Raw genomic sequence first — 27,691 nt, 5'->3', positions numbered from 1 at the left:
AAGACAGTTTAGTCTTCATTGCAGTCCAGATCCAGGCCGCAGAGACCTCAAGTCTGTTCAAAGACCATTGCAGGGCTGTGGTTGAGGCCATACAATGCTGGGAACACACGTGCACACACCTGTACGCAGGGCTACACAGCATGGGGCATTAAATGAGGAACAACACACAGTCATATAATGTAACAAACAACTTCTGTATATTACTATATTGTGTCAAATATCGGGGTCTACATATAAAATAGTAAAACCGTACTTCAAAACTATAAATATTACTCCATGGTAACAGTAACCGTACTGATCGACCTCCGACGGCAGAGTCGAACACACTTTCAGAACAAAAACTCTGTTCAAACCCTTTCTAAATGCTTAACAATTTCTATGGAAAACTTAACGTTACCGCAGAGGTACCTCAGACTTGACCATGCGGCTGGGAAAAACAAATAGTTCACATGCGACGTTAACTAATGTTCGATGATGAGCACAATTGTAAGTCCGTGTAATGTCTGCACATGAAAGTCGGCGACAACACACGCAATTTACTGCTAAGCAGCGTCCAGTTCAGCTACCACGGGAGCAGCCATCTTAGATCTTTGTTTACACTTCCGGTCGGGACATGCCGAACTAATCTGAAGTCTTCCTCTGCTAACTCCGCGCATCGACAAAAGTTCAGTGGAACGATCATAAATAATGTTCTCATGACAATCTCAGACATCTGACTGAACTCATAAACGGAATAAAGTTCACAGTTAACACACAATTTGCTGCAGAAAGACCAGCTTTCAACTTGTGGTGATATTATCATCTTAGCGTGCAGTGCGTATATTGCAAATATACAGCACGAAAAACCTGGATGCACATTGAGACAAGTGCATTGCTCAACGGCAACAGGCAGAATTGCAAACCTTAACATAAAGGCTGTCACTAGAGGGCTCACTCTCGTGGGGTGTAATTAACCAAAATGACACATTTTAATGCAAATATACAGCACGGCTTTCACTTGTGTGAGCAATGTTCGTTCCATCGACTAAAGTAGAGGATGGCGTAGGGTTTAAATAAACAGTCCGATCCGCATAAAATTCGATCTCTGCCACTCACCGGTTTCTTTACATATCTGCTGACTTGAGTAAGACTCAAAATAGAGAAATATCTGACTTAAAAACACACGCTGACACTCAAACCTTCCAGTGCCAGTGCAGCATGCAACGGAAAACACTCTCTGGAAAGTTCCCGTCTTGGACTCCCTAGGTATACAGTGATAACACACAAGAACTCCCAGGCAAAATAGAAAATACACAGGTCCTCCATACATAATCTATGAGAAGCTATAAATAATTTCTTTTAAATACAAAACTGGCTAAATCTGTCTATTTATAGACTCTTGATTATTGATATAAATGTACTTTATAAGACTGGGGTAGTTACCAGTGCATGTGTGAGCAAGAAATTTGATTTTGGAATTTCAGAGAATTGTTAATTCACTATCTTGTCAGAGGAAACTATGAATAATTTTTTTCCAATATAAAACTAGTTAAATCTGTGTATTTATGTAAGCTTGATTATTGATATTAATTTACTTGATTAGACTAGGGTGGTAACAAGTGGATGTTTGTGCAAGAAATTTGATTTTGGAATGTCACCGAAATGTTGATTCACTATCTTGTCTATATGGAAACTATGAATATTTTTTCCAATATAAAACTAGGAAAATCTGTGTATTTATGTACTTTTGATTATCGAAATTGGTGTACTTGATTGGACTAGAGCGAGTACAAGTTCATGTGTGCAAAAAAATTTATTTTGGCATTTCACCAAAAATTTTGATTCTCTAGTATGTGAGGAAACTTTTTCAGCCCGGGGCCACAGGGTGCGAAGGGTTAATGAATCAAATCTGATGATTTTTTTTTTCATGGGGGGGGGGGGGTCACATTTTACAATTGATGAATCGAGGGGGGGTCAAATTTTAGAAATTTGATTTGGAGCGGGGGTCACTTTTTACGTTTCATTTGTCGCTCAAATTCCACCAGCCCGCCTCCCCGTAAATAACAAATGCTCCCTAATTGACTTAGATATCTCATTAAATTTGAAATCAAATGATGTGAATATATACTGCCTTTCAGAAACTGTAGAGATTCGAATGAGTATTGTACATGCTCTAAAACTCATGTTTTTTCAACAAAATACAATCGGCAGTGTGGCCTAATTTAGATCCTCCCCAAACTTGCATATCGACGCAGTCATTGTGTTATATCGTATAATAAACACTATATACCGCATCAATACTACGGTAAAATGACCTTCCTATTGTTCGGTACAGCGCCGCCGTAGTTATAATCTCTGCCATTGTGATTGTCAATAGCAACATGTATTGCAAGATTGCTGTGCCAAGAGAGAGAAGTTTCGATATCAAAAACAGTGGACATAGGACTCCGCGAGGCAAAATGCAGATCAATACTCTTCAGTTTATTTCTGCTAGATATGCTTCGATATGTCGGATTATTGAAACAAAGCTGGAGAGTTATTACAGCCAATGTTCACAATACTGCAGACGGCATGTTAGTGTCGCTTAATTCTAGACCACACCATTGAAGCGTAGCATCTTCAGGTAGTATGTGTAATATATACAGTGTCGGATCTAAACGCGGCTTTGCGTCATTGAAGAGCATCGTCGCTGGCGTTTGCAAAAAAATATAAAAATAATAAAAGTATCGTGGCGACTGATTGACCCTCTTAAAGGTGTGAAATTGTGACGACATGATCTCGCACGCAAATAACAGGCAAGTCACAATGTAAACACTGTAATATCGCAAATGAAGATGTTCTGACGGTACGCGCACTGAAATGACTGACGAGTTGATGAACAGCGTTTAATGAACGTCGAGACTTAAATTCCCCTTTGTGATTCCCTGGTGTAGCCGTTTTTCTCTGTGTACGCTGATTGACATGGTACAATCTAAAACGTGATTGGCTTAGTATTTACTTTATAGCATATTGACAGATTCAGTTGTTGATCAAGATCTTCACGAGCTTTCAAACTGAAAGCTTTACTCCACATACTATTGTACTCCTGCAGACTAGCCCAATTCAACAAATTTGTTGACGAAAGTTTGTTCAAATTTCACGGATTATGTCGTGTTGCAAACCGATATCTGGTCGTAAAGGTGAAACAGCAACGGAAGATGACGAAATGGCTGAAATCAGTAAATCAGATGCCTTTGGAAATTTTGCAAGCATTGACCTAATCGATGATGAACGTCTAGACCTTGGCGGCGTTGATACGCAGCCACATGACGTCGGTAGCTCTTCTAAAATTGATGAGGGGATTGACACAGAACCATTTCTTCGAATCTGTCGAAACTCGAACAGGAGAATTTCAACAAAGGTGGTTGAAGGATTGCTTTCTTGGCCAGGTTATTCTGAGGAAGACGACAGTTTGAAGTGCCAACATTGTATTGAAGGTAAGAAGAATAATGATCTCTGTTCCAAAGGGGTACGAAACTTTGTACAACGACACTGGCTCTTCATGTTTCGTATGTTAACCATCAAAAAGCGTTGTCTGAAATGAGGATAAGATCAGCTATTTAAACTTCGGCACATTCGGCAATTTGTGATTTGATTATTGAAAATGCTGTTGGTAATGTCCGTACAAGCCGTTATAAGCTTACGTATCAGTCCTGATAGATGAAAGTCCTGATATATCTGTGTCTAAGAAACGTAACAGTGAGCACATACACGAATCATCCACAGACTTTCAACCGCGGACTTTTTTTTTTTTGAAATTTTCTGCTTGCAAGTGGACACGGTACAGCGGAAGCCGTATATATAAGAAACTATGTGCTGCTCTGGATGCCTGCAATGTAATGCCTGACAAAGTGATGGCGTTGGCGATGGACACAGACGGACTGTCCGTAATGACGGGTTTTAAAACGGATGTCAATGTTAGGCTGAAGACAGACAATTGCTATTGGTGCCAGTGAATAGTCAGGGTGCTGCTGCAGTTCCATATCGCCATTATGTTTATAAAAATAGCGTCAATGATGACACTGTTGCTTCTCAATGCATTGAGATGCAAGGAGAGAGGATTTGGGAATGTTGCTGAGAGAGATGCAAAAATAGAGTTGAAATGTGAAACTATGGACAACCATGCCTGCCTTATATGATCTAATATCATGTTGTGCTGGGCATTAGATATGTTGTGCTGGGCATTCAATATATTGTGCTGGGCATTCAATATGTTGTGATGGGCATTCGGTATGTTGTGCTGGGCATTCGATATGTTGTGCTGGGCATTTGATATGTTGTGCTGGGCATTCAATATGTTGTGCTGGGCATTTGATATGTTGTGCTGGGCATTTAATATATTGTGCTGGGCATTTGATATTTCGTGCTGGGCATTCAATAGGTTGTGCTGGGCATTTGATATATTGTGCCGGGCATTCAATATATTGTGCTTGGCATTAGATATGTTGTGCTGGGCAGTCAATATATTGTGCTGGGCATTCAATATGTTGTGATGGGCATTCGGTATGTTGTGCTGGGCATTTGATATGTTGTGCTGGGCATTCAATATGTTGTGCTGGGCATTTGATATGTTGTGCTGGGCATTTGATATGCTGTGCTGGGTAATCGATATGTTGTGCTGGGCATTCCGTATGTTGTGCTGGGCATTTGATATGTTGTGCTGGGCATTCAATATTTTGTGCAGGGCATTTGATATGTTGTGCTGGGAATTTAATATATTGTCCTGGGCATTTGATATGTTGGTTATATAATGGTAATTACTTGTATACCCATGATGCAATAGTATTGGCATGCTCAGTAAACCCCATACAAACGATCAGTGTATGTGCTAGTTTGAACCATCATGGGCTCTTCCATGAAAGATATTCTTGTGCGCCTGCAGATTGGGCACCTCAGCAACAACTTTGAGATTGAACAGGTGACCCCAGATTTGGTCTGTAAACTGTCAGTAGCAGAAATGGAGAAGCTAAGAATGCGCAATAGGGCAGACATAATGGCACTGCGTGTTGCATGCTCAACCAGTGGAGGTAGGACACCAACAAAAACCTTTGGATCTCATGGCGGTGCCCAACAATTTGATATTCCAAAGTGTACCTTAGAACACTTTTTAGATGAAGGATTTACAGTAGATTAAGTGGCATCTATGTTATCAATTTCAGAAAGCACCATATACTGCAGAGTGACACTACATGGACCGAGCAAAATGAAATTCTCTGATATTTCTGATGCTGATCTAGATGATATTATCAGGAAACTGAAAATGTGATCAAACATGTGTTGCAAGAAAATGGAGTAAAAGTTCAAAGGAAGAGGCTCTGAGAAAGGATACGCAAGGTAGATAAAGCTGGAGTAAATTCCAGGAAGAAAGGCCGTTTACAAAGGCACATATACAATGTAAAGGGACCAAACCATTTACGGCATATTGACACAAACCATAACGTGATACGATGGCATTTTGTAGTATTTGGTGGAATTGATGGGTTCAGCAGACTACCAGTCATCTGGTACTGCAGTGACAACAATCAAGCAACCACCTTGCTTGGGCATTTTAAGACTGGTGTACAGAATTTTGGTTAGCGTAGTCGTGTGAGATCTGATATGGGGCTGGAAAATGTACTGATAGCTGAGTACATGATTGAGAGAAGAGGAACCAACAGAGGTAGCATAATTACATGCAAAAGTGTCCATAACCAGAGGATAGAACGGTTATGGAAAGATGTATATGAGGCTGTACTGAGCCTTTATCACCAACAATTCCACTTCATGGAAGAAAGAGGGATACTCGATCCACTAAATGCATCGTATATTGCGGCTCTTCACTATGTCTTTATGCCTTGAATAATTGAGAAGTTGGAAAGCTGAGAAAGGCTTGGTCTCGACATCGCATGCGGACAACAAAGACTTCACTACTAGGTATGTGGATATCTGGTCAGATGCAAAATCCAATAGGGATTGAAGAGTCTTAAATTGGTTTGTACGGTGTAGAGGGCATTGCCAATGAAGATGCAGAGTACCAACTCAATACCAATCATCGAACCTCCACAGTTTCACATGAGCCAGCATTGTTTACAGGCACTATCTCAGCAAATTCCTGCCAATTGGACTTCAGACAACTATGGAACTGACATCTATAACTTGGCTGTTCAGCTCATACAGAACTAATCTGACTGAATTCAGTAATGTTGATGCAAGAAAATTAAATCCATATAAAAACAAGGAAACATGTGTTGCCTAGTTTAATGATAAAGACTCAGCAGTAATTAAATTAACTTTTGATGCTTGATGGGAGTTTAAATGGTCTTTACAGCCACTTAATCTAAATCACGAATGTAGACTAGTATTGAAGTGGCATGTTGACAATACTGTATTCAAGTTGAATGCTAGTGCACATGCAGAGATCAATGAATGCTTTGAAGGAAAACACTTAGAATTTAATACAATGCAAATTGGAATCTGTCATTACAATATTCATGAGATTATGAGAAAATAAAACCTGAGATCAAAGCATCGCTTTCACATTAGATCTTGGCTCCCTAAATTGATTATTTACGCTAAATAGAAAGATAAAACTATTTCGTCCCTATGTGCAAAAAATCAGACCTGTAACTACTGCCAGAATTAGATATATAAGGTACAGGAAATGGCCAGTCACATGACATTTTATCGATAAACTTTATCACCATAATTGTCCCTGTATACCAAAAAGCACACCTCTAACTCTTGCAAGCCAAGAACTAGATGTGTACATAATTAATGAGGTACAGGAAGTAGCCAGTCACGAGACATACTATTACAAATCTCTGTTCCAATACTTTTCGCTATATACCAAAACCAAAAACCACACCTCTAGCACTATTTGCAAGCCAAGAATTAGATATGCACATTATTTATGGGGTAAATTATGATTTGAGGTTCAACGGCAACCCCAAAATTTAGGTGTGCAGTTTGATCCTCCTGCTGACATAGTTCACAAGACACCAGCCTTCTTGGACTCTTATATTGAGTAGAATGAGATATGGTCATGGCTCAGCCGCAGAAGTATAGGGCAGGTCAATTGGGTCATTGAAAATAAGAAGAACAATAATTAACCGCATAAAATTGTCATTACCTGTGACTTTGAAATTTGGCATTGAGGCTGGTCTTATGGTCTACAAAGATTGTGTACAGAATTTTGTTTAATTTTTATTCTATAATTATATTTTTTTTTGCAAATGAGATGAATTTCAAACTTTCAATGTGAGACGGTGGCAAGGTCATTTGACCAGTCAGAATTGTAATAAAATAAAAAATGTTGTATTTGAGTTTTTACGCCTTTACCAAATTAAATATTGCGACGTTGTTGGAATGGGAGGCAAACCTGGGGGGAAATATAAAACAACCAGAATGAATACAATAGGTTTCTGAGTCAAAAAGTATCGAAGCCCTAAAATTTTAATGGACACACAAAGTTCACACAATATTGTCAGCGGTTCTTGTAGATCGCTGGAACTTATTTTTACACGAGAATTATTTGCAAGGCACATGTCTCCATCTTTGTTATCAAAGGTCTAATTGTACAGCATGCATGCCTGCAGCCTTGAAAATTACTACAGCAAGGTTTATCTGATCATCAAAGGCAATGCCTTTACAGTCAACATAATGCATTTCAGCCCTTAAAGGCACATGAGCTGCACTTTTGGCATTATTTGAATGATTTTATATTTTGATTAAACTAGTTTGTAGAAACGTTCTTACTCAGCAATGTTTACTCAAGTATAATTATCCACTGATTTGGACTGCATAGAGAGGTTTCGGTAAGATGGGTGCCGCACCCAAAATGAAAAGGCCCATGGACACATTTGAATCTTTAAAATACAACTTGCAGCAACCGACTGAAAGAACAGGAAAAGGATTCACTCCATTTTGATAAAATAATTTCCGTTTTTTGCCCATTATGGCAAGATTTTTGCGGAGAATTTAAAATGAAAATAAACTCTGTTCAATTTCTTACCAATTCTGCCATAAGATAATATTGTTGAGGCATAGCTTATGACTTTATCGTTCAATTTGAAGATTGCAATGAATATCTGAGGAAACTGGAGGTACCTTGAGGTTGGACAAATTTTGCATAGTTGCAGCTCATGGGCCTTTAACATTCAAACTGTAACTTCAAAAATCACAAACACATGCATGTTGCCATGTAGCAGCATACACTATATTTTGACCAAACCAGTCTCTGTCATTTCTTTGCATCAATCTAATGAAGTACAAGTGTTAATTGGCTATAAAGGGTATTTGAGTCCATAGTAGTAAAACTATTTAATCAGAGATGTTTTCTAAAACAAACATTGAACAAAAAAGCTGAAAGCATTGTTACCAAGGCCCAAACATGGTGGTAATTTGCATCAAATCATTTTTTTTATTGCCTACCTTATATTTGTAATTCAGCTACGAGGTGCCATTAACGACTTATACCACGATAAATCGGAAGGTGTTTGTTTTTAGTGTCTGCGTCAGGCTAACAAATAGCGTATTTCGATCCCTGATTAATCCACCTAATAAATGATTATGGATATCATCTCCTCCCGGAATAGAAAACCCTGTCAAAGTAGATGTATATAGCCGTTAAAATTGTAAGGCAAGAGCAGGTGATTAGTTGGCAAAGTATTGACAATCATATTTTAAGGAACTGCTTGTAAAGTGTTTGCAGTCCAATAGAATGTGAACCTCCACCCTGCTTTGTTTATACAGCCTCACCCCTAACACACAATTGACTAAATCAATTTTCAGTCATATGATGCCAAACACTTTAATCAAAAATTAAGAATAACATTGAACGTAATCTGAGGCCGTATATAACTCGATGCATATTCACATCTGTATCTTGCCCGGACGGTGTTTGTTTTTAGTGTCTGTAAAGTGTGTGTTAACGCTATATATTAAACTTACGGCAAAACATGCCACGACAACATGCCGCCTCAGTGAGGTTATGTAAAAAAGTGTGCTTTGCATTCCGTACACAGGATGAAAAGCCAAATTTAACATTTTTTATGCAATTGCATAAATTTGCATAAAGTTGGTCAGCTCCTTTACGCACCTTTATGCAGTGCATAAAGGTGTGTAAACATGGTGTCAGTGGTGGTGCCTATATGCATCTTTATGCACTTGTATAAAAGGGTTTAATGGCTCACTAAAATTATGCACCTTTATGCAATCCAATAAAGTTGCATAATTTTACGTGTGAGGTAAAGATTGTAAAACAACACTGAGGATGACAATTTACAGTCTCTACAAATTGGAAAGGACTATATGTGTTACAGAATAGCTGGATGTATAGTGAGAAACATCTAGTTACTTCCCTGGGCTCACATTTCTAACGTTCACTCTACCAATCTGGAAACCATCTTGAAGGCTTAGGGTTTGCACTTTGGAGTCCCCGCACTGTAGAAGACACATCCCCCTCCTTTAATTCTTATCATTTTGCAACTGTCTCTTTATCTTTCAACTGAAATAAAGATTGCGTTTTGTATACCACAGTATATGTTGTTGCAGTCATGAAGAAGATAGTGATAGGTCAGGCAATGGCAAGTCATGCACGGCTCTGATTCATTGCTCCATTGTCTCAAGGTGTAAATGGCCATATGTCATTAACATATCAGAAAGGTTGCCATCGATATCGCCACGGCAGTTACACATGGGACACTTCCCTTTTCGTCATCTTCATTCAAATGACAAATGTGTGGAGTCAGTAGATGACTGCCTATCTTGTGATAGTATTTGGTAGCCAGTATCAGACAGTTTGTGTTCGTGTCGGCTGCACAGACGATCTGCCCTCTTGCGAGTTCGACTTTGTGAAAAAAAAAGATATGACCTGCGACCAAAATTGCTTATTTGACACATAACCAGGAGACCTGCATTTCATTTTGCACCGGTATGTCATGAAGAAAATAGTGATAGGTCAGGCAATGGCAAGTCATGCAGGGCTCTGATTCATTGCTCCATTGTCTCAAGGTGTAAATAGCCATATGTCATTAACAACAATCAGGAGGAACCCCTTGAATGTATAAACAAAAGCGGTTTTCTTGCTTCAGTCACTGTTGCTAGAAAGTTTAACTGAAAATAGACTTTGTTCAAGTCTGCAATTTACATCAAATTCTTGTAAACTTGTTTTCTTTTAAAAGTTGATTGAACGCATTGTCATGGAGTTGCACCCGAAATCACATTTGCAGGATCGCTGTCAGCCCTACTGCACTATGGATGAAAAAGGAATGTCATAAATTTGGAAGATTTTTGTGATGCATAGAAAATTATCAGTGAAGTTTGTGTGTGTGTTTGTGTGTGTGTGTGTGTGTGTGTGTGTCCCTGGACGTACCACAGATACGTCCATGGAGTGTCTTGGCCGTCCTGATAATGATGGCAGCCATGACACAGCTGAAAAGGCCAGCCTCGACAAAGATAAAATAATAGGTGTGAAAGGGATTATCAGGCCGTCCTGTACCCTTACATCCATGACTGCACAGACTCCACTTCTAGTGCGTTCTACAACTTTTAAGAACGTCTACACTCAAAAAAGTAACTTGAGTAGTTTTGCGTGAAATAAAGATGACCGTGATAGCCGTGATTGAAACAGCCTTTGTTTGCTGTGTTACTCGACCTCAGCCGACTACCATGGCAAAAGTCGGAGACTGCTGAGACGGGAAGACCATTATCAAATTTGAAAATTGTGAATGTATCGGTCATTTTATCTAGATGATTTAGTGTCCTTTTCGATATTAAGTGGTCGAACCAAGGCCCCGGTATGCACTCTGTGGTCAAAATGCATATGCAGTACAGTCAGGGTGACGTGTGCAACACAGACAAGGGGAATTATTTGTTTGTGTGTGCAACAAGCATTGTCAGGGCAGGGACTTCCCTAATTACCGTGGTCAATGTCAGAATGTGGAGAGGTTGCCTGATGTCCTCCCTCATTAAGTGTATGCAGACTGTGTATGGCATAATGTTATGAACACTCTGGTGCACGAATGCTTCAATCGTCGTTTGTGTGCAGAGGGTCTGTGCCTTGACGAAAACTCTATGATACAACTTCTCATTTGCATCGTGGGGGTTTCGCATAGTTACTATCAAGTCGCCCGTGCCCTGGCGAGTGCATAGCAATTATCTGGCGAATCGACTACCTTTCAAAATCGAACAAGGAATGTTTTAAAATGATGAGTAAAATTAAATGCTGAACACAGAATCGACAATACTGTAAATACTTTGCTGTAGCTGATGGCACAAGTAATTTGAAATACTCTCAAAGCGAACCTACTATAGTCTTAGTTTCCATATGAGTAAATCGCTACAGCCAGCCATCGGTAAGCATGAATGTGAAAAGATACATCAATGCTGTAAGGTCAAATTATTTTGCTCTGGTAGGTAATTAAGATTGTCTTTTTTTTTAATTTTTCCTAGTGCTTCCAGTGTACCAAGTATTTTCTGGTCAGATTTTAGAGTTGCAAACGTTGTATCTCATATAACGGTGTGACCGCCAGGTTTGCCTATTTGGTATGTAAGTGTAAGAGTATCAGGGATAGACTTCTCAAAGTCTGTGGGCATATCAAAACATAATAAATTGAAGGACTAAACATCGGCAAACCGTTGTGCTAATGGTAGGCTATTTCGTGGATCGTGGAGTGAATGGCGCTTGGTCAGCAAGTAACTCAACTGAAGAGAAAGCGCGACTGGGGCCAGTCTACATCAGGGACTGTGTTCCGTTAATAAATTCTGGGCTAAAATTTCCCAGGTTTAGAATAAAACTGGATCTAATGTGCCTATCAGAGATCAAGAAGTATGACGCTTGATTGTGAAATACTAGTGCATGTTGCTTTCTAATGCTGAATTCTCATTGAGAAAACAGAACAGTATTAGGAACTTATCATGCTCTTCATATGCGCTGCAGGTTTCATCATGATTGGTACACTTTGCAAAACAGACTTTCAATTTACAGACATCAAAATATTTCTATATGTTTCTGACATATTAAAGTACAGCGCCCGGAGTTCCCGCTGAAAATATTAACATATGGATATCTCCGAGATATATGTCTGATATGTGAAAGGCATGCTGAAAGTATGTTTGATATTTTAAAGTAAGGCTGAAAATATGTTTGATATTTTAAAGTAAGGCGCCCGAAGGGCGCGCCGACAACATTTTAAACATACGAATATCTCTGACATATATGTCTGATATATTAAAGTTTCGTGCTTGGAGGGGCCTCTGAAAAATATGATTTTTTTATTGTTATTAAAGTTAAGCGCCTAAAGGGCGCGCCATGAATGCTACTAATTGATGAAATTTTTCGCTTGCACGATGCACTTTAGGCAAGTATGAGCCTGTGTCGAAATTTTTAAAACACACTGAACTCCCCTCCCTAATTGGGCATTCAAAAACATAGTGACCCCTCTTTCACCATAGTCAAAAACAGGGTGACCCTCATGAATCCACTGCCCCCCCCCCCCGCCGAATAAACTGACCAGTCCCTTATTATGAATATTGTACAACTTTAGCAGTATATGACTTCCAAAGAATTCCTAAGACAGACACGTTTTATAACAACTTGGTAGCCTTACAATCCATCATAATCTTTCGCAAAATGTGCTCGTTCTTCAGACCGTGCTTCAACCACATCAAAAATCGACTCGGGGCGAGTCAAGGCTGTTTACCGGCATTGCTACTGTTGCTAGCTTCAATTTTGCGACCGTGACCGTGCCGATGATATACGATGATGGATTTCATAAAAAAAGTGCTAGAATTTCGCTTTTCCAGGCCGTCAGTACAGGTTGGTAGTTTTTGTATGAGACCGATTTCAAACCATGTTCAGAATTGATGAAATAAACAGATATGATCTCCAAAAACCGTTTTTATTCAATTGATTATCACCTTTTTGCGTTGACCTCGCTGTGTGTATCCACATTATCGTTCGGAAAGATACCGGTATATCTCCTATATACGTAAGCTGACATGGAGAACATCGTCAAAACTACAATATTTCTGCAAAGTCGCAAAATATATTGCACCACCTTGGTGAATGATACACGTCCTTGTATGTTCGTCAGAAACTAATTTCAGTAGGTTAGGTAGGATACGACATCGGTCAAATGAGGATGAAATATTGTACTGCAGTTCTTTCTTTCAATTTATTTTTCTTTCATGTGCTGTATTATTCTCAATTCCCTCCATCCTACTTTTGAGCATAGCCGGCGTGTACATAGCAACATTGTTGGTGTTGAAATGAATCCAAATCTGGCTATTGCAACAGTAAGAATGTTGTATGTAGGCCTACAATAAAGAAATTGTTACAAGATGCACGATTGGCTGTATCTGCACATGCAGTATCAATGTTAATATCAATGTTATACTAGCCACTTTGCACAGTTCAACCCGTCTAACATATTTTACACACGCAAACACATATCTACCAAGCAAGATCATAGAAGAGATATCGTTTATTTAAAATAGTTATTAGGAAATCACATGCAACAAAAAACGAATGAATTCTTCAAAACCGTCCTCAAAATACAAGCAATAGGCCTATACTTCATATGACTCACACACGATTATTTCCCAAAGTTTTAATTAGGCCAAATAGCTCCTATTTTGGCACCATTTTACAACTGGTATAGCCACAAACTGATGACGTCAAAGGTGTGCGTACTTATGGAAAGAGGTCAAAGGTTACGTTCTAAAAGGGGCGATAAATTATTTTGGGGGTAAGAGTTAGGAATGGGGGCTTGGAAACTTAGGGGGAAATGATTGAAAAGAAGGGTCCCAATTTTCACTATTGCTGTCTATGCTCTCTCTAATTCTACTACTATCTCAACTCTATCTATGTCTATGTCTTCTTCAGCCATCTATACACCTATGTGGAAGAAACAGTTGTTTAGCGAGAGAGAGAAAGCATTAATTATAAAGTTAGTATATTTTTATAACACCTTATGCTACTGCCGGGACTCGAACCCAGGACTTTCAGCATGTGAAGCACTACCTATAACCTGTACTCCACGAGAACAAGTTGCAGGAAGGGGATGCAATGTTTAATATAAACATTAGTATGATAATGGTGAACAGGAACTGGTTAATTTATAATGTTCACATTTAATGCACATTTAAATTCATTTACGTATTTTCTTTCTTTTATTGAATTCATGGTAGTGTATTCGTTTCTTTATTGTTTGTCTTGATTTTTTTTATTTTCGTCTTTGTTGTGCACATAATTTTGTGATTTTTTTCCCATATTATTTGGTGTATTCACACAGTTATTGAAAAACTGTAGCTTCTTTAAGATACTTTATTTATTGTTACATGTGTGTTTGATATTTATTGTTGAATTGTTTGCGGCCTTTTTTTTTTACAATATAAAAGATATGTGTTCCATTTTTGACATAATATACTTTATATAAAAGATGTTCATCAGTTAGCATATGTGAAATGCAATATTTCATTCCTATTGTGGATGAAAATGTGAAGAACAATTCGTGAAACATACTACGACAATTACATTCTAAAATTCCGCCAAATGACGAAGTCAATTCAGTACTGAAGCGAAAAATAAATTGGCTGTCAATGTCACAATGCACGGTCCATACAGTCACTATCAGGGGCTTGTTACTTCGGTTTTCTACCAATTGACGAAGTGCATGAAGTACAGAAGTAGAACAAAATCCGCTACCAATATGATGTAGCGTCCATATTGTCAGTAGTATGAAGTCATTTCTTCATCAGGTTTGTGCATTACCAGTGTCACACATCACATCGACGTTAGTGGCCTCCTGAACTGTTGACTTTGTCGTTTTAGTTTTGACACCATCTGAAAACTTTGGCACAATACGCTAGCTGTTTAAAGTGCAGTGTTGGGTCGATGAAGGGGCAGTTAACTGAAAGGATAAAGAACTGAAATATGTTGAACAAGTGACATCCACGCGTCAGCTTTATCGCCGAAACGCTTCCGCCACATAAACTCATAAAGATAAGTTGGAAATAAATCTGAAGATGTGTACCCCACTCTTCGCTTGGCATGCATCCACATGCCTTCCACGGTGTTGGTGTGGGCGAAGGTTTGAGGATCCACAAAATGAAGAGAATGATTAACGGTCAAATGAGAGAACTGAGGAGACCTGGACAACGAAGAATAAGCCCTCCATTCATCAGAAATAATAGTAGAACCTGGACGAACAAATCGATAAATCAAAGGAATTAAGGTATTCGCATCACGCCGGTCAACAGAAATGAGAAAGCAAGCTGAAGAATCGCGATCGATGCCTCCAAAGACCCAGTGTCCATCACGGTGTCGACCCCGACTGTATTTGGACTTTCCGAACTTAGATTCATCAATTTCCACAATACAGCCGGGGCCACCAACCTGTTCGGAGACATGATCGCGAAGATAAAGAAAACAAATCTCACGACAGAAATTAAACCAATCCACAACAGATTTTGAAGAGATGGACAACTGAAAAGAAGTATCAGTAACTGAAAACTTAAAACACCAAAAATACATCAACTGTAGAATGGTGACAAAAGGTAAATGGCATAAATGAAACCAACTGTCAGTGCGGACTGAAATAGCCGCACCGCAAGAGCGGTCGGGACAGCACCAATGGTATGTATCCCGGCCACTCCGGCGACGCAACGTCATATCTCTGCCGCACTGACAGTTGCGCCTCTTGTGTAAAAGGCCATTCTTTTGACACCATTCTACAGCGGTTTGTTCATCCGGTGTGACTTGAAGAAATAAATCACGAAGAGTTAACGGAAAAGAACAACCAATTGCTCCCAACTGCACGCTGTGCCATGGTGTATCTAAAGAGAAAAAGATAGGAATGCATGAAACATTACAGCGCTAGGAGTGCATTATTGAGTATAAAACAGAAATCCTGGTGACGAATATTATTACTGTTTGACTTACGTATATTGTATGCCTTTGAAATTATAGTGAAAATATAGTGAAAGCTATCAGGTTCGTCTAATATTTCTGATAGCAGCAAAGCAGCCAGAAAGAGACAGTGTGCAGCCTATGCCGGCTTTTTATAGTGTACGGTGAAACAATGCAGGTGTGAATTTTAGTGTGTCGGAATAGTATGCAAATGAAAGCAGAGAAAGTTTTTTGGGGCCGTCATATCGATTGCTATTTGCATTTCAATGTACGCTGGTTTCTGTTACGTAAGATGATGCCGTCTTTGGCAAGTGCGGTATTGAAAAGGGGTCAATATGGCCATTGCCGTTGGGGTCAGTTTGTACATGATAAGAAATTTGCTGAATAAAACGTGAGAGAGGACATATTGTACCTGGAATGAGACGGAATTATTGCCGCGATCACATGAACTAACTAACCCTAACCCTAAAAAGTCTGTGATGGTCTTCATTTGCTTGATTTTGTGTCGGGTGAAGTACAGTGGGAGCCAGGAATTGGGGTTAGCTGACCAAATTGTCGGAACTCCGCTCGCTTCGCTCGCTCTGTTCCAACAATTTGGTCAGCTAACCCCAATTCCTGGCCCTCCTGTGCTTCACCCAACACAAAAACTAAGCAGTCGGAAATTGTGACAGTGATTTGACGAAAGTGCAAATTTATATTTTTTAACCTTATTAGATAGTCAGTGCCGCAAATACGGGGCGTCTGTGTTTTGTGTACGGCGATTTGACGTCATCAGTTTGTGGCTATACCAGTAGTAAAATGGTGCCACTATCTTTACCATCTTGAAAAAGATCTCGCCAAAGATCCGGCTCAGTGCACTGGTTATATAACACGGAATATTCATGAAGATAAAAATGCGTAAGCTGCTTTGTACATGCAGAGAGGCTGGACTTCAGCCTGATGCTAGGGGGTCAATGTGTTCAATGATGTACCTTTATCTGGCGAATCACGAAAATATGGTTCTGTTAGCAATATTTTTGTCTAACGAGAGCAAAAAAAATAACATTTTCTTCAAGATTGAGTAAAAACTGATAGTTATAATCAAATTCTTTGGCAAAGTTCATTTTGTGAATATTTGAGCACTTAAGGAGTCATACTCAGAAGACGCCATTGTTTAATTTGTTACGATAATGGCATGGCATGGCGTGGCGTCGCTACATCTGTACATCGTACCATTCCTAACCCGTGATCATGCCGTCAAGAATCTTCAGTTGTCGATATTTTAGCTTCTACTGACATGTCCCGTCGGTGTTTAGGAATGTCTGCTAAAGAGTCTACCCTTGAATTCCTGGACCATCTCGACGACTATGCGGTACGTTTGAATCTAGTGCCAGTGTGTCATCGACCGTGTCATGCAGTTACGACATGGTCCGACAAGCAGCTAGACGAAACTCGCCAAAACGGAAGAGAGTACCTCTTTTCCGCACCAGCGACAGGTCGACACACACTTCAAGCCCTCGATCGTCGCTGAGTCCTGCATCAGCTGGACGGCTCTATACCAGGTAAGCTTATGTATAGCTGCTGTCTTATTTTTAACCAGCCCAATTGTGTCTAAGATACGTCTACTCCTTCTTTTATAAACGTGTTCAGCAATGTCTGTATCCGGCAAAGTATTTAACGTTTGTTTGTTTTAAATCATCGATATTCCTGATAATTTCAATGAACATCGAATTTCAAGGTCACTTTATGCTAAATGTGACTTTTAGTGGTACATGTATGCACCCCGGGATGACTGTTGATTCATGTCAGGGACCGGACAAAAATTAAGGGCGGGGGTGGGGGGTTGGGTTGGTGTTTTTAAAGGCCTGTGTTGGCACCAGATTGTCTCAACAGAAAATTTACACACCAGATAACAATTTCAATGGAAAACAACAAGCTATCACCCCTCCAAAGTCATCTTACATACTAGAACAAAGGTAATTCCAGGGATCAGCAAAAGTGCCATTTTAAATCCATTGAAATAATGACCCTTCAAAAAGTGTTAGCAAGAAAAATATTATCCCTCCCAAATTTTTGTATGACCAGTGAGTCACAGTCTGTATTAATGATCAGGGCTTGACAATTCCTATCGCCTGATGCCCGGGACAAGTGAAATTTCCATTCGGGCAAGTCAAAAATAAAATCTGGTTGCCCGCTGGACAAGTTGTTTATACAACTTCTGGCGCAATCAACGCGAACCTAAGTTGCGGTTTGTGTACGTGTCGCCCAATTTGTGTTGTCGTTCACACAAAATAAATGTCAATCACTGACTTATTTTAGATACAATTGTGACGTTCTTCTGGGATTCACTTTGATGATCAACATGAAATTGTTTTATCATCCAATTAAAAAAGTCGCTTAAAATTTGGCGTAAACAGTATTTCTTTGTTGAATGCGGACTACTCCACCCCAACAAATAAGGTAAAAGATTGCAAAACCTAATCACATTGCTTATCGGCGATCGACCCTGCAGTACTTCAAAATCATTTATGCGGCCTCGCGAGGTAGATGAACATTGTAGGCAGATAGTTTGTGGAGTGATCGCTGTAAATATGAGTATTTTACGGTAATATTTCCACTAACGCAAACAAGGCATTGTGCATTTTCACGAGCCAGAGCGTAATTTCCGCTCCGCAGACCTACGCAAAAATCAAGCAAGGCTTTTGCCGTAAAGAGGTACGTAGTTTACGACGATGGGCATTGTGTAACTCTGAGAAACGATGTTGTGATGATTTACGACGGTGCCACGAGGGCCAGCGTGAGTGGGATCGTCTGAGAATTGACGACTCGATGTGATGAATAGAACGATGTTTCTGACAAAAGATCTAAACATAAGCGTTATGATGAGGAAAAACGCCGTAGATGTTATCTCCTGAAATGGAAAGCACAGTGGCCTTGGTTGTAATATGACGGTTCCAAAATGTTCTGTACGTCGCGTCGTGTCTCAAATACCCACCATTGCCAAACCATGGAGGTAGGAAGAGACTACCTCCATGGCCTAATCAAGCGAAATGCTTTTCTTGACGGATGTGACATGTTTCGCGTTGAATCCATAAGGTCTCACGAGTTTAGTCAACCACATTTGGACTGTTTGGAGCATCGCAGATGAGATCGTGACGGGGACAATGATTGTGGAAATTTTGTGGGTCCCGCTGAGCCCGATACGGTTTCACTTGACAACACCCCGATCGCATGCACTCGCAATGCGTGAACCGAATGACGACGACCAGCGACAGACACTGACCAATCTTTTTACGACGGCATTTATGCTTGCCAGACACGGGAAGCCGATGTATGATATGAACCTTCAAATTCAATGTTAGCCCTGCGTACAGGTCTGTGTGTTCCCTGGCTGTGCATGAAGGTTAATAATAAGATTATGAAGTGTTGCTATACTTTCTTTTGAAATTGCAATAAGTTGAATATGTTGGTAGATTTTTGAATTCAATCCCACAAGTCTCCTAACTCTTGTCACTCAAATTTATGTATGTTCTATGGCTCAATGACAGAAAATAGCCCCTTGATATTTTTTTATCTTTTTTACTATAGAGGCATTATATCCATGTTGTCAATTTATTTCCTCTGTCACAATAATATTATTAATTTAGAAGGTTATAAATAGTGCAAAGTAACATGACATAGCATGTGAGTTAATGCCCCACTAGCTGTAACTTGTGAAATTTGTTGACCTCAGAATATGTTCCCATTTTGTCGTGGTTTTCTCTGAATTCTACCCTCTGAAGGGATATTGGCTTTTACTGCATTAGGAATATTCCTCTGAGAAACATTTAAACAGTAAACTCAAATTTTAACAGTCATTTTGATTATCGCCCCTTTTCAAATATTGGTAATTGGTAATTCTAACAAGAAGAGAGAACATACAATATCACAGTTGAAAACATTCACCTCTAGGGTGAACATTCAATCTTGGATGTCAAAACAGGGGGCAATCATGAATGTGGGCCCGTACTCCTGTCCCAAGGGGGTCATTCAACATACATGTAAAACCCTTGAATTTTCTGTGGAAAATACTATAGTCTATCAATATGCGACCTAAATAAAGTAATCAATATATCGAATTTTATTAAAACCCTTTTCCTGCCAGACAGTATCACTTCCCCATCAGCCAAGTCAGTAAAAAATGGTATTGAGCCAAAACATGACATATTTTCACCCACTTGGCTTGGTCTGTTATAGCATCTTTAGTCCTAAAGAATCAAGTTAACAGTTTGAACAGCTTTCAAATGTACAGTATTATGTTAAAATACACCATACGAAATATGTTGTGTTTCATTAATTTTAACCATCTTGACCTGGTGGTGAAATATGGACTTGCCAGGAAAAGGGTTAAACATACCGGTAACTTGTATGTATTAGGAAATTTATGATCATTTGTTCTGACCAAAGGGTTTTGCTCTTGAAAATCAGAAAATGATGCTGTTCAAAACGAGCATAACTGACCTGCATGGATGCTTTCCTTGCAGTGTTCAATGTTTGTATGGACTGTGACATTGTAGACTCTTCAATTTGAGGGCATACCCAACATTTACATTCATCGGCAATGCCACATGCATACAGCTCCAATGCACTGTTGACTCTACATCAGTCCTTTCTACCCAACTTCCTTTGCAGCACCTTATATCCACCAAAAATTTAATCAGCTGTGTACAGGTTTATATTTATGTCATAAAAGCATTTATCATTACTTTTTGCATAGAAACAGTGATTGTTATCCATGAAAATAAATATCAAAATCAGGCAATATGGAGACCTTTTTAGCCTCCACAAAGCATGCCGGGAGAAATGCCCAGATGATGATGTAAAGTTTTAGGGTTTTGGTGCATTGACTAGGGGGTCTTATCTAGGGGGTCTCATAAACAGCTTAGATATTATGCCTGCCTGTAAGTATTACAGATGTACTAATAACCGTGCGCGAGATTTCAATAAGGCATTCTGCATGATTCGAAACCTGAAGTGAAAACACCGCCTCTAAAAATTGTTGCTGGTAAAGATGGCACGACGTGAGTTTTCAAAATTATAAGTACAGTGTGTGTTTTTATGTATGCAAAGACCGTTTCCAAGAATTTTTCCCGACATTTTTCCCAATGACTAGTTGTGAGGTTGTGGCTTTCAGATTTTAACCATTCTCATTATTTTCCCAAGACTGCACAATTGACAGCAGAAAACGGCTGCTTGGATTTGCAATCTCTTCCTACCTCCATTGCGGTTTCTAATTACCGGTAACTCACGATTAGAGTTCAAAGTGAGTTGTGAGAACAGGAAAATTGTAGTGTGTAGTTTATGACTGTACTTTGAAATGATAAATTGAAATTTCATTTAGTGCCCCTAGAACATGAAAGTGTGTTTGAAGTTTAATTTAGTGCCCCTGAGAACATGAAAGTGTGTATGCACAACTATTGTTTGTTGGATGAGGGACACTCAAAGTTATAAGGTTGAAGGCAAAGTGTGTCCATTGGGCAGTAGCTCAATACAAACGCACAGTAGATCAGACACCTAGTGATACCCCCTAACTTCCTCAACCAAACACGAAAACTTAACGTCATCTTAGGTCAAGCCTCTCTGAGGAATTCCGATAAGTGGCGCTTCCATATGGCAAAAATGGCGTCATACACATCAATTAATAAAACATTAATTCCAGGAGAATCATTAGCTCATATCTCATCTCTTCATCATGAATGTTACAAAAATAATATACTTCAACTTTTAAAGGCAGGTTGATATTTGGGTGGGCTATCCCTTTAACATTTCACACTATGACTGAGGTGAGGTTATGACCTTTGGGGAGCCCAACTTCACTGCGCGAATGAATTTGCGTGAACTCTGTGTGACCAAACCATTCAGAGAATGTTGTGCCCTGAGTGGTGCATCAAACAGTGAAGTAAGGGCCATTCAATATCTTATAGCATGAATTGCACAATGCTCTGTGCTGTTTATGTGAAGATTTCAGTGCAGATATGCACATTATCCAGGGTTTTTGCTCGTATGCACGGTGGGATTTAATGTTTGGGCAAATATTTAATCACATCGCAATCTTTATCTTGGCCAAAGTTGCATGTACAGTCCCAGTGGGTAGTTAATAATAAGTGTATACATCACCAAAATCAGTGCATTCTCACAAACTTATTTCGGCTTGAATATAAAAAAAAAAAAAAAAAAAAAATAAAAAAAAAAAAAAAAAATAAAAAAAAAAAACAATGCTAGAAGATACAGCTAGTCGGGGCTTTAAGTGAACATGACATTAATTCTAATCTTACCTAAACATGATATGTCATTTTATTTCGCATCATTTCAATTCATTTTTAACTTTCTAAATTATTTCTATTTATGCTGAAATAGAAATGTGGTGTTATTTTCAACATGCACATTTTGGATATTTATATGACCATCGATGTAAAAAGAGTCAATTTTTCATCAATGGTCTGACAGTCTACAAGCTCTGAGATACTGCAGGAATGCATAGTGCAGTGTGAATCCAATTATGTTGAGCCTTTTCAGGCCATGAAAATGCTTGATATATTTCTGATTCAAATATGTGTCGATGGACTGTCAGATTAATATGGTTATTCATCGTCATTATCGTGACTTGAAATGTGATTCATCATCTGTGTTTGAGACAATTTGATTTTTCTCAGTAGGATTTTTAACTCTTTTTTATATTTCTGCAAGTTGCAGGTCCCCTGGAGGTACATGTACATGTATTTATTAGGCCTTGAACAAATAGGGAAAGTGTAGTGCCCAAAGGAATGACAGTCACACAAAAAGGCATGCCAACAAAAGGGAACAATATGAGAGGTATGTACTACAAAGTCTGCACTGATAAGTTTTTAGTCTAAAGTAATGAACTTTGAAGGGCAAGTTAACCAAAGCACCAGTGTTGGTGAATTATAGTACATGAACAATGGTTAAGCAGAACCATCATGACACATGTACGACAATTTTACTTAGCTGAACTTTGATGTTTGGTTATATTTGCAGGGCACCTAACAGCCATAAGCGACAAAATCTGCCTTTATAATCTTCTTTTGAAGATACAAATGTAATAGATAGTGATGCAGCTTAGCCCATGTCAAATTTTGAAATCACAATGAAATATGTAAACCCTGGAAATTATTATAGAGGAGCATAGTGTTGAAACAATTTCAGGGGCTCTTCCATGAGTTCCAAAACACAAATGTACATGACATACAATAATTGCATAGTCAAACCAAGGAAATGTTCTTTTTAACACTGTCTCCCGACACTGGCCAAAATACTTTTGAATGAATCCATGAAGTGTAATTTATGAACCTTGTCTGGGAAACAAAACTTTGAAACAATATCACAAGACAAACTGAGGTTGCAGAGTCTGTTGCAAATTGTGTAATGAAAGATGAAACAAGCTTCTGTTCTGATAACATGTTCCAGATTACATGACATGCTCAAAAACCATATTTTAGCTTTTACTAAATTGAACGAAACTATTTTCCGAACAACATACAGTTTGCAAGAAAACCATTGCTTTTTTTCAAAAATTGTAGCATAATATGTATTTTTGCGTAATTGTACTGTCCCAAATACACAAACATGACCCCCAACAGATCACTAGCATGTGATGTCCAAACATTTAACAAATTCACCGCTCTCCCCTGTAATGAATCTATCAAGTATGTTATTGTTATTCAATCACCGTAATTCAAATGACATAATCCAGCGGGGACTCCATGTATGTCATCAGTGATGACTTCTAGATCAAGTACCGAAAGATTAACTTTTAATCCATACTATTTCTGACATACATACACAGTCACTTCAATCTTTGATTTGGATGATTCCCAAGCATAACATGCCCTCTTTTTAGTTCAATATATGTATATGTTACAAGGCTCTGTAGGTCAAGCTGCATGATACAAAATATTTCTATCTTCAATATTCCATCCTAATTTGACAGATGTAATATTCTAACCTATAGATCCTACTGTATTAGTTCTCGGCCAAAGTACAAAGACTTGGTCCATTTGCTAAAGCGCATAATTGACCATTCGCTAAAGCGCATAATTGATGACATGTTTTGCAAAATTATTATTGGAAGCACGACAATACTCTATGTGTCTGGGAGGTACAATGATTTTATAGTCTCTCTTAACAAAAATAGGAATATTTAGTCAATAACATAGGCAATGAATCAGTGAAAAAACATTTCGGTCTTCATATTTGTATATTTAGGCATAAACATGTCAGTTTGATGTACAACAGTACATAGATGACCAGTTTATTCAATAAGGGAGCATTCAGTTATTACAGCCGGGGGTAAGCCAGCACAATTTGAAGGGGGATGCGGTTCACCTTAAATTTGAAAATTGCAAAGGGGAGGTCATGTATTTTTCAAACAGCACAGGGTCAGTCAATTTTCTTAAGTAGTTGTCCTGTTAAAAGAAGTTTTAGTATTCAAAAATATTCTGGGAGATAAAATGATTCGCATGATTTCAGTCTTGGTAGTCATTTAACTGTAAATCTAAACAAAAGTATAATTATCTGTCAAATGAACACCTTGCTGTTGAAACTCTGAGGCTTGTCGTATTGTAAATCGAGCTCATGGAGGGCAATGAACAATTTCTATTACTTACGTATTAGAGATATAGCAACTTTTGTCAGGGAAAATATTTAAGTGACCTGTAGACCACTAGTACCATGAAAAGTGAAATAGGTTTAGTTGAAATTCAAATATCAAAACTGTTGTCCACATCTGAACCTTCAAACACCGTAATTTAATCAAATACATTTGTATCAATTGTCAAACACCTCAGAAAGCACCGATTGTGTTTAAGACTAAAAGATTCCGTCGTGTGCGGGCGCTCCGGCGCACTGCGACCTGCGACCCTTTACCAGGTAGGTCGCAGTGCACCGGAACGCTCGCATGCAACGGAATCTTTCAGTCTAATTGTGTTTGTGAAGCATTGAAAAAAAATTATTCATAGTTTTCTCATAGACTCCAATGTATAGTGAATCAACATTTCAGTGAAATTCAGAAATCAAATTTCTTGCATACATATCAACTTTTAACCATTCTTGTCTAGTGAAGTACTTTAAAATGAATTATCAAATGTCTATAAATACACGGATTTAAACAAAAACAAACAAAATTGATGATGTACAGTCCTGATGATTTATTCTGTGTATCATTATTTTCAGGAACTGAAATACATACAATCTGGGCTATCCAAGGACTAACATCAAGCTGAAGACATTTTGATAGTTGTGTGTGTTTCTTCTGAGGATAGCGAACATGACAGAAGTTGCAAGGGTGGTGCCTTTATTCGGAGACTCTTGCCATGGGATAGAGAAAGAAGTGAAACTGCATATGGAAAAACACATGCATCAAAGGAAATGCATATTGAGGCTACCTTGCATTTAGGGCCTGGTATCAATCAGATCAGAGCCTGACAGACACATGACAATTCCAGCAGCATTGACAACTCAATACAGGACAATGTTTAATGTATAAGCATATTTTATACATTTTCTTGATTCTGCCAAAGGCTTAGTGATGTATTTTTAGTTTCGAACAAAGACCACTCAACTTTTGAATTTTGTTTACCAGACAGAGGCTGTACTCATGAAAGTCCACTGGGAACACTTTCATATGTTATTACACCAACTGAGTTATAATCAGTGATTAAGCTGAATACCCAAAGCTGTACATGTGTGAATATGTGGACTGTACTCGACGGATTACTGGCTGAGTTATAAGACCAATAATTCTGTCTTAGTCTCTTCAGTGGCCATATTTGATATTTCATGAATAATGTGTTAAAAATGAGGTGCATCTTTGCAAACAAATTTTACAGATTAAGTACACCAACTTACAACTACAATTATTTTTGGCAACACTGTAGCTTTATGTACATGCAATGTGCTTGAATCTTAGCTCGAGTCTAGGTTGTAATCAAAATATTTGTATGGCAATTTTCAATGATATGGCAGAACTCATTATCATGTGTGATCTGTAATAGATACTAGCAATGCAACACAAAACATAGCTAAATGTGGAGTCTCTTTTCTACTTAGACATCCAAACACCCGGTACATCCAATTTTATTTTAAATCTTAGAGAACAATGGATTTATTATTTATTTGTTATAACTAAAGCCATAATTGCTGTGTAAAGTGAGTCAAGTTAAATCAGTTCTCAGATACTTGGTTGACACTTCAATATTGCATCTAAGAAGAAAACAATAAGTGTATTTTTTGTTTTTCACATGAAGTATGTTGCTTGTATTTTTGAGGAAGTTTTGAGGAATTCATTCTGTATTTTTTATCCCATGTGATTTCCTATTTAACTATTTAAATAAACAATTAAAACCGATACCTCTTCTATGATCTTGCTTTGGTAGATATGTGTGTATGTTAGCTGGGTTAAATGTGCAAAGTAGTTAATACAACAATGATATTAATGTAGTTAATGAGTGCAGAACTACAGTACAATAGGTGCAAAAACAGAACAATCAGGTTCATATTTGGACCTACAAGATCCAAATTACAGAAGATTGAATATGTTTCTTTATGTTGTGCATAAAGATGTATAAATACAAATCAGGTTGATGCATAAATGTGAATCTTTATGCATCTGTAATGTCCTGCATAAAGGTGATTAATTTAGTCAACCATTAAACCCTTTTATGCACAAGCATAAAGGTGCATAAAGTTCCATCTTTATGCTGCATAAAGATGATTAAAGATCAACTTTATGTCAACTTTATGTCACCTTTATGCTGCGCATAAATCTAGATTTTCATCTTGTGGTACCTTTGACTACATTTGTGGTCAAGTACTAAGATGCATAAATGTTATAAGAAACAAGGGTCCTACACAGTTAGTTACAAAACAAAAAAGTAACGTCCAGAATATTTAAACTGTTATACCATTCCAGGTAATGTGACCTATTGTTCTTGCCAACTATTTATCCATGAAATCACGACTGTCATCTATTGTTCTTATGCAAACTAGTAATCAATCATAGTTTTATTCATAGGTAAATAAGTAATCACCACACTTTAATGAAAAAAAAAAACTATTATCATATCAAGAACAGTGTAATGATTATTCATTTAAATATGAAAAAAAGTATGACAGATTACTAATTCGCATGAGAACAATAGGTCCAGTCAATTCTGCCTGTTTTGTTATGTTGTTTTGTGGCAACTTGAGAAACTGGTTTACTTTCAGCTTCCTCTGATTTAACACTAGATGGAGATGGTAGTAATGTATTCGATACATGCTTTTGTAGTGCGGTAGACATACATTTGAGACGCGTACACCGTCTTCTGATCTGTGACCTGTTTGTTCTTTGATAAGCTGCTCATCGAATCCCTAATTGTAAAGAGATGTTGCCGCATTCACCTGGAATTATCAAACACAAAAATATATCTCACAAATATCATGGAAACAAGTACAGCCTTTAATTACGTCCATGTAATAGTCAAAAGAAATTCTGTGATATTGCAACACACAACAAAATATATAATCACTGAATTTAATTTTAAAACTTAACAGAATTCTTTTTATGTATGAAATCTTAGTAAAATAATAAATTACCTTGCTAGAATGTCCAGTGTATGGTGGCCTTCTTTCAAAGCCATCTCGCATATTTGCTTTGTGTAATGACGTCTACTACCTGGAAGGAGAACTTGATTATCCTTGGAAAGGGTCTTCGACAGTACGGTCCTCTCGGTTGTATCATGGCCAAGTACTTTTTTATGGGTTGAACTT

The 27,691-nt window shown here is 38.3% G+C and overlaps 1 protein-coding gene and 1 long non-coding RNA gene across 2 annotated transcripts in view; both read left to right on the top strand.

Moving 5' to 3' along the window:
* The window catches only part of LOC139127769 (26S proteasome non-ATPase regulatory subunit 10-like), a 534,262-nt gene that overhangs the window by 499,285 nt on the left and 7,286 nt on the right, over positions 1–27,691 (top strand). The gene's annotated exons all lie outside the window — the stretch shown is intronic.
* LOC139127771 (uncharacterized) lies at positions 17,066–26,299 on the top strand. Its single transcript, XR_011551118.1, has 3 exons — positions 17,066–17,448; positions 22,619–22,738; positions 25,115–26,299. It is a non-coding gene; the product is annotated as an uncharacterized lncRNA (long non-coding RNA).

The sequence above is a fragment of the Ptychodera flava genome, unplaced genomic scaffold (genome assembly GCF_041260155.1).
Source record: "Ptychodera flava strain L36383 unplaced genomic scaffold, AS_Pfla_20210202 Scaffold_36__1_contigs__length_1797346_pilon, whole genome shotgun sequence".
NCBI lineage: Eukaryota > Metazoa > Hemichordata > Enteropneusta > Ptychoderidae > Ptychodera > Ptychodera flava.
This window is presented reverse-complemented; position numbering and strand designations above follow the sequence as displayed.